Source organism: Peromyscus californicus, unplaced genomic scaffold (genome assembly GCF_007827085.1).
Source record: "Peromyscus californicus insignis strain IS unplaced genomic scaffold, ASM782708v3 Scaffold_6__1_contigs__length_162567912, whole genome shotgun sequence".
Taxonomy (NCBI): Eukaryota; Metazoa; Chordata; class Mammalia; order Rodentia; family Cricetidae; genus Peromyscus; species Peromyscus californicus.
The window spans coordinates 94,093,818-94,102,668 of NW_026294584.1; the positions used below are offsets into that span (position 1 = coordinate 94,093,818).

The 8,851-nt window shown below is 37.7% G+C and overlaps 1 pseudogene; it reads right to left on the bottom strand.

The window, feature by feature from the left end:
- Window positions 1-7,407: 7,407 nt before the first annotated feature.
- On the bottom strand, window positions 7,408-8,311 carry LOC128098282 (endonuclease III-like protein 1; annotated as a pseudogene).
- Window positions 8,312-8,851: the final 540 nt, after the last annotated feature.

Below are 8,851 nucleotides of genomic sequence, written 5' to 3' on the forward strand. Positions count from 1 at the left end.
TTATTGCAACTAGATTTGCCATGTTTGATTGATATCAGTGCGAGGCCTGTTCTTTTATGAAGGGAAATGGAGGAAGAATGGTTCTGGGGGAAATGGGCAGGGGGTGCTGGGATGAGAGGAGGGAGGGGAACCTCGAGTCTGGATGTAATATACAAAGTAATAAGAAAACAAAGCAAGACAAAAGAAAGGAAACAAAAAGCAAAGGCTCTCCGTTTTTGTTTCCTGGATCCTCTCTCACAGTTCCCCAAGGCACTCTTCACCATGGGTCATTCTTTTGACCATGTTTTGACATTATTTCACGTTTTCAATCATGTATGTGTGTGTATACATGTGTGGGTTTTTGTATGTGAGTGCCTGTGGAGGTCAGAAGCATTGCATTTCCCTGGAGCTGCAGTTACAGACTGTTATGTACCCTGGCCCTGAGTGCTGGGGATTGAAGTCATGTCATCTGTAAGAGAAACAAAGCTGTTGTTCACTGCACCATCGTGCCGGTATTCCCTTACACCTTTCTGACACATTCATCAGCTGGGTCCAGTAAGCTGACAAAACATATTGAGTTTTAAAATTTAGTGTTATTCAACTTTTTCTAGAGTTCAGATTATTTTATTAAAAATTAGTTCTAGTTCTCTGGGAAAATATTCCATCTGTTCTCTTGGATATATTAATTCCTTTGTTGTGAAGCAGCCAAGTATATTACATACAACTGGGTGTTATTACTGGAGTCTACAATTGACTCATTAATAAATTATGCATCTGCCATTGCTCTAATGATGTGTTCAAGTAATGTATATTGTAGGGCATTTCCTGATGGCAGAGGTAGTTTATACTGGGGATTTGGGGTAATTATTTATAAACTTTGGAAATAAGGTGAAGTATGGAATGCAAAATAATTTAATAGATTGCCAAGTGCGTGAAGGTGGATGTGCACTCACCTTTTTCTTCTAATTTATAAAGTCCTGATTTGCTGAAGAGCACACAGAGCTGGTGAAAACTCTTCTAGTACTAATAAGAATAAATTGTTTTTTGGGCCTTATATCTTACTCTGGTGATTAAAGCATGTTAATTTCTGATGTTGTAGTTCTGGAAGTCATTTGGACCTGAAAGAATTAGTGAGAATAAATGTGATTTAGGCATCAAAATCAGAAAACCAGTAGTGCCCTTGAGTCCAGATGGCAGCCAAGCCATGGGCATGTTAAAGGTAAATGTGTATAACTTGTAAAATAAGGTCAACAACCACAACAATAAAATCAGGTTCTGGACATGTCTATTAGTGGGTGTTGATTAATTTGACTATTCTTCACTTGAAAATAGAAAATCCCTTTTTAAATATTTACATTTTGCAGTTATTTATTTATTGTGTGTAAGGGTGTGCACACGTATGTATAGCAGCCAGAGGAGGAAATGCATAAATCATATTTCAGCATATGAGCCCTGGGGACGACACTTAGGTGGGCAGTCTTGGAAGCAAGGGCCTTTACCAAGACAGCCATCTTGCAGCCAAGAAAATTGTTTGAATTTTGTAGTTAATATGTGTAGAATCATGTGGGGCTCATTCTAAGAGATGTAATATTGGATTTAGTTAGTGTAAAGGAACTGTCCTCAAACCCACCCTCTAAAGCTGATTGGAATGTAAACTCTATTGTGAGGAAGGAGATCATGAGCAGACTTCTCTTTACAAATTTCCCTTATGTATTTTTCTCCTTTCTGTGGCAAAATACTTGATAAAAGCAATGTAAGAAAGAAAAGCATGGAGGAGACTCGCTGGTCATGTGGCGTCCACAGCTGAGAAGAAGAAGGGGTGAATGCTGGTGACTCGTTCCCTATGTCCCTTCCCCTTTTGTTCAGCGTGGTTTCCCAACCCATGACATAATGCCATCTAGATCAGCTGTTAAACCTGTCTGGAAACACAGTCACATACATGCCCAGAGGTACATACATAAAGGTAGTGCCTTTAGTCTTTCGTTATGTTTCAGAGTCTCTCTCTGATCTTGTAAGACAGATGAAAAACAACAAAAGTTACTCTGAGGAGAACAGCAACTGGCTAGGGGTTTGGAAGGAAGAGCAAGGCCTTATTTTGTGCCAGTCTATACCAATAATATATACTTATCAAAGTGTGCTAGAATTAAATAACAGTTACACAAAACATTTACCCACCTTTTCTTAATATTCTGACAGATATGCTCAACTTCCTTCTAATATGTCTTATTTTTCCATGTTATTCTTGATAGTTACTTAATTACCACACAATTATAGATTTCAGTAGGAGTAGTTAATTGGGCTGGAAAGACATTTGAACTTCAAGATTCTTGTGATTATCAATACAAAAATTGGTTGACTTTTTATAAGAACCTATTTTTATTCATAGTACAAATTTTGGGAAAAGACGAATCTTTCATGGTCTATGTATACTCATCATTCAATTTTTGAAATTGTTAATTAACATCATGTATTATATTCCAATAAAATATATTTGAGAAAAGTATGTGTTTTCAGTCTTGTTTATCCCATCTCCCACACCCCCCTGATGCTCCCTTGTTGACCCTTCCCTCACTCTTGTCTGTTCCATTTCATTTTGTCCACCTCCCTCCTTTTTCTTCACCTAATATTACCATCTCAATCTCTTTTCTAGATTTTCAGACTTAACCCACAAGTATACCAATTTACATATATACATGTATATATACATTAAATGCTAGCCTCCACATATGAGAAATAACATTTTTATTTCTTTCTGAGTTTATGCCATTTAATACTTTACTTTCAGTTCTATGGCTGATTCCCATTTTATGCACCTGAATATTATAAAAATCAGAAGAGACTGATACTATGCACTTACTCATTCATGAAAAATGAGTTTATGTTCAATTGATGCAAAATTTTTATAATAAAATAAATAAAAAATAATAAATGCTTTTTATATACTTATATTTAACACTTTCTATGGGGTATTTGATATGAAAACTTAAGAGAAAATAAAATAATTTAAGTACAATCTATTATGTCTTTTAAAATAATTTCAGAATATTACCAGAGAAGTTCAAGATTTTATTGTGTTGTCTTATTATTACTTTCCTGTAAAGAGAATGGGAGAGATACAGATGAAAAGAAAGTTAGTGTGTCTATTAAACACCATCATCATTTTAAGGAAAAATATGTCTCCAAGATTTAAAGTGCCACTTGAGAAGCTATTTCATATTTCTACATAGAATTTTATATATCCATTTTCTGTATAATATTCATGATATTTATCATATTATGGCTATGTAATCATCTTTCCCCTCTGTCCAAATTGGGTAACCATCCTTATGCAATCTTGTGAAATAGGACACAATTTTAAAGGACTATTTTTCTCTACATTATGCAATGCCTACTTTGAATGCAGTCACAAAAGAAATTGATGCACATATGGACTCATCGATACACAATTTACAGTTGGCACATGCATATGTATTTTGTTTTTACCAGAAATGAAGAAATATATCACAAATTAGCTCCCAAATTTTTCTGCCATTTATTGACACACACACAGACTTGCCAACAGTCTCTAACTTGATTTTCTATTGACCAATGAAGGGCTGAAGAGAAAAAGAAAGTATAGTTGTATGGATGGTACTTTTTTTTCTCTCTCTCTTTTTTTGAACATAACCCTTTGGATATTTTAGAGTAGCAACATATAGACATAGGTACAGGTGATATGGTCTTGGTCATTCACATTCTGTAGAGTGTTGCTGCTTTCTTTCTGTTTCTGTTAGAATCAAGTTAGGGGTTCAATACAAACAAAGCCTGGCTGCCCTTTGTTTTCAATGTCCCTCATTACTCACTTATAGATGGAATGGGATTACCATATTTCTGTTTTATGATCTGCCGAATTCCTCCCTGCACATTGTGGTGTCAATGAAGTGTTGTATACATGGGCATTATAAATACTGTGTGGCAGCTGAGGTGTGCAGTAAGAAAGGCCAGGCAATTGTGTAGTGTGTAGATATTCTCACATAAGGATCCAACCAGCCCACTAGACTTGACTTACAAATTCTAAGTTCAGATTAAGATTGCAAAGGATTTTCTGATGGTCAGGATAGAGAGATGTCTCAGTGGTTACGAGTACGCAGAGCATGGATTTCGATTTCTGATATTGAGGGACTCACTGTCACCCTGATTGGAGATTCTGGGGTCTGATAGCCTCTTCTGGCCTCTGTAAGAACACATACACCCATATACGGGGTAAACAGAGATATGAACACACATACAAATAAATAATAATAAAATACATCTTTAAAATTATATTTCAAATAATTACATCATGCCAGGTTTCTCTTTAGAACTCTGGGATTTCTCTCCAGTAACTTTGAGGACAGGCCCCAACTTCTTCCCTTGGCTTTCAAAGTCATTTTGCTTCATGGCAACTTTCCCAAAGTCATTTTCACTTACCATTTCTGATTCACATTCTACACTGTGATTACTCATACTAATTTATATTTCTAGAAAGTGCCATTTGCCACCTCTTCCTCATTGCCACCTTCCTTTGTCCTACCGTTCTCTTTCTCTAAGTATGCACTAAATATCAGATATTTTTACAGAGTTTTCTTTATCCCTTCACTATTGAGACCTCTTTTTTGTTATCTCTATGTGATAAAGGGCTATTGATATCAGACTTATTTGTTTTAGACAGTTGCACACCATGTAGTGTAGGCAAGCCTAGTAATTCCTATTTACACCCAGCTGGCCTTCAATCATGACCTCCCATCTTTGAATGGACCGCCTGAATGCTGGGATGACAGACAAGCACTACCATACTTCAGCCAGACTGTATTAATTTTTAAAGTATTCATTCCTTTAATGCCCATGTGAGGTTCTTTGTCATAATATCATAATATCATGCTTCATGATGGACTCCACCCTTAGTCTGGGAACCTATAAAGTAATGATCTCTGAAGATGAAGTTTGACCTATTGTACTCACTATTGATTTTGAGTTACCCAACAGAGTGTCTGATACCTTTAAATTGCTCCATATTTTCTTATGAGACAGATTTTCATCAAGTGTGAAGATTAGCCTCACATTCAAGATCATTGTGCCCCAGCCCTAGATAACCAAGACAAAGAAATATACTACTGCACACAGTTCAATTGAATTTTATGAGTGAATAACTGAAATATATACTGAATTTTAAAATAAATAGCTGAAGGGGCTATTTCAGATGTATTTACAAAGATAAATCTGAAAAGTGCAATTTTAGTCATATATGTACCAATTATCTGTGATCATATAGATACATCATATTAAACATGGAGTGATGAGCCTTCTTTAGAACCACATTGTTACTTTTTTATTGCTTATAAAGGGGCTTGGTGTTTTACTTTACAGACTAAGGTGAGACTTTAGGAAAACAATTTATTATTCCCCATATTAAAAAACTATAATAAAACCGTATTTTCACATATGAGTATATTTGCATATTTGAACTCATAGAAATTTTGACAGCATGCATTAACCTCAAGGAAGACAAAAATCGGGTAAGGTGGGCATGACGAACTACTCTTAGATGAGGAGATATTGGTAATTGGTAGCTTCTGAGAAAGGGAAGGTGGTTTTCTTTAAGGATGTGGTCCTTGGGTCAACCACATACCAATGAAGGGCCACACAGCCAAGACTCTATAGCAAGCATTAATTGGACTAGATTTGTTTTAAGATACCATGAAATTGGGTGGCTATTGAATGAGGGTAGATCTGTGATGAGTTGAAGGGGATGAATATGATCAAAATATATTGTTCCAGTTTCTCAAAGAAAAGTAAAATATATTTTAAAAGTCACTGTTTCAAAAAAAAATTTCCAAAAACTGCATTGGCAATTTTACTTCTATGTGTTGAACATATTATCAAACAAAAAGAACAGAAAGTCTTTCAGTCATATGGTGGGAAAATTGGCAGTCAGTTCTTACAATAGCATAATAAAGCTTTTAGTTAAAATCTTTATATTTTTTTTAAATTTATTTATTTATTTTACATCCAGGCTACCCACAGTTTCCCCTCCTTCTCCTCCAAATCCCTACTCCCTGCTTCCCTTCTGTACCCCCACCCACTCCTCCTCAGTTTCTATTCAGAGAAGGGCAGGCCTCCCCTGGATATCAACAAAACATGGCATATCAAGTTGAAGTAAGACTTATAAGCATCTTGTCTTGTATTAAGGCCAGGAGAGGCATCCCAGTATGAGGGATAGGGTCCCAAAAGCCTGCAAAAGAGTCAGAAATAGCCCTTGCTTCTACTCTTAGGAATCCTACAAGAAGACCATGCTACACAACTGTCACATAGATGCAGAGGACCTCAGTCAGTCCCATGCAGGCTCTCTGGTTATCTGTTTGGTCTCTGTGAGCCTCTATGAGCCCAGATTAACTTATTCTGTGGGTTCTCTCGGTGCTCTTGCAGGGGGCCAGAATTTGGTTCACCGTCCACACACATTCTGGTTTCCTATTAGAGCACCAAGTTCTTTAAGCACCAAGCCACCTTTCCAGCTACCATTCTCACTTTTTGTTACTTGAGACACAGTTTGGCATATTATTCAGTTTCAATTAGTGTCAAGTAAACTTTTAGGATTCTTCAGGTTTGAACATTCACAATAAACCCAAATTTTATTAAAGAAAAATCTCGCTGTGTGAAATTGCTATTATTTAAGCAGCTTAAAGGAGTTTTTATATGTCTCCATATGAAATAATATCTAAAATCTGCATGTAGTTCAAAATGCATGTTACTTAATGGTGGTTAATTTCCACTTGCTTCAGGAGGTAGAACATTCACTGTGTTTGATTTTATTAAGACAAATTGTTGGTAAATGACCACTTACTATGGGATTTTTTTTTGTCAGTCATTAAGACTCTTAAATAAAGAGGAGTGTGCCTAAGTATAATCTCCATGAAACACTGAAGGGCTGTGTTGTGTTCCTGGTCCTCTTCTTCCTCTTTTTTATTGTCTCCTCAAGCCCTGTCTATCTTTGTTCATTCCAAAAAGAGGTGGTTTCTCCTACTGACTTATATATTTGTGGGGAGAGACGCACCTACATGCTGCAACATGATTATGGAGGGCAGAGGACAGTTTACAAAAGTTGGTTTGATCCTTCTCTCCTGATGGGTCTAGGGATTTAACTCAGGTCATCAGACTTGGGAAAAAGAGCCTTTACCCTTGAGCCATCTTACTGGACCTAAGATAAGAGTTTTAAAACTCCTACTCAATTTTATACATTTTATAAGGCTAATATGTTAATAAACCAAATGTATAAATACTTTTAGGTTTATTTTTTTGTTTCAAGTGTAAATAACCCCCCAGCTTTATTACACACCCTGCAAATCCCAAACTTTATTACCACTCCCCACAAAGGTACTTTGTAGACACTAGCCAGAGGAAGCCCTGTGACCCTTAGAGGTCCTGGGCAGCAGGATACAGGGCCTGGTTGAGACAGGCCTGGCATTGAGCATGGACAGGAAGGCAGATCACCAATAATCCATTGATCTCACTCCACAGCCTCCAGAGTAGCCACTCTTCGAAGGTTGTGCATGTCTCCTCTGGGGATTTCGTCACCTTTTTGGCCCATCTCAGTCAGTTGGTAATTCTGTGCACATGTGTGTCCACAGCTATGTCTGCTGTGGTCCGCAAGGACACAGACATAGCCAAGTGTGCCATCTTGTGCCCAACACCTGGCAAGGCTACCAGCTCTGCCATGGTAGCAGGGATGCCCCCTTCATAGTGCTGCTGCAGGATGGTGGTTGTCTGTTTGATGAACTTCACCTTGTGCCTCCAGAAGCCCACAGGGTAGATGGGTGTGCCCAGCATGTCATCATCTGACTGCAGGCTGTTTTCCACAGTCAAACCCCAGACCTGTAGGTGCTGCATGGCACCTGCTGTAACCTGGTCTTTGGTCTGGCTGGACAGCATCAGTGACAGGAGTACTTGGTACCTCTGTACCTTGGGGCAGGGGGGGGGGGAGGGAGCGGCACTAGCATCATAGCAGTGCTGGGCTCCTAGCTGGTCCATGGGTGCATCCTTCTTGCTTCTCATGACTCGGATGTTGGCCAGTTGCTGTTGCCAGTTCTGGGGCTCCCAAATTGGCACTTTGAGGGGCCCAGCATCCTCAGCTTTCTCACCATTAGATACCTCATAGGTCACATATACTTTCTGTGTCTTCCATGGATGTTTCACAGGCCTGTTGCTTTTTCTTCCTTCTGTGGTTTCTTCTCATGGCACGAACTCCTCCCCACACCCTTCTGTCTTGATCCTAGGCACAGTTCCGACTGCGAGTCATCATCCGAATCCCCATGTTCATGCCTCTATCTTTAGTTTTTAAGTCAAAGAAGGAAAATCCTAAAGTAACCAATTTTTCTCCATTACTCCTTTCTCAGCAAAATATAAAAATGCACATATAACATATTATATATATATATATATATATATATATATATCATTGTATGTAATATGTGTCAGTTCTGCAAACAAATGTTTTTTTTTTTTTTTAAAGTAGAGTACTTTTTGATTGCAAGGATAATTTAAAGAACAAGTTCAAGAGTCACCAAATGGTCTGTGGTTGTAAAGTTACTTCTGTAAATAAAGTTTTATCAGATCCTAGTCATACTCATTTGCATATGACAAGCAGTTGTGTTCATTGTTCATAAGCAGCAGTGAGGAATTTAGGCAAAGCCCCCACAGCTCCTGGTCCTCCAGTCTTTTCCATCTAGCCTTTTACACAGGAGGTTTGCTGTCCCACATGCTACTTTATATGTTATATCATTTTGAAGATGAGTGTTTCTCTTAGAAGATTGATTTTCAAGTCATTGCATCTTTGAACAGAAAATACAGTATAAGGCAT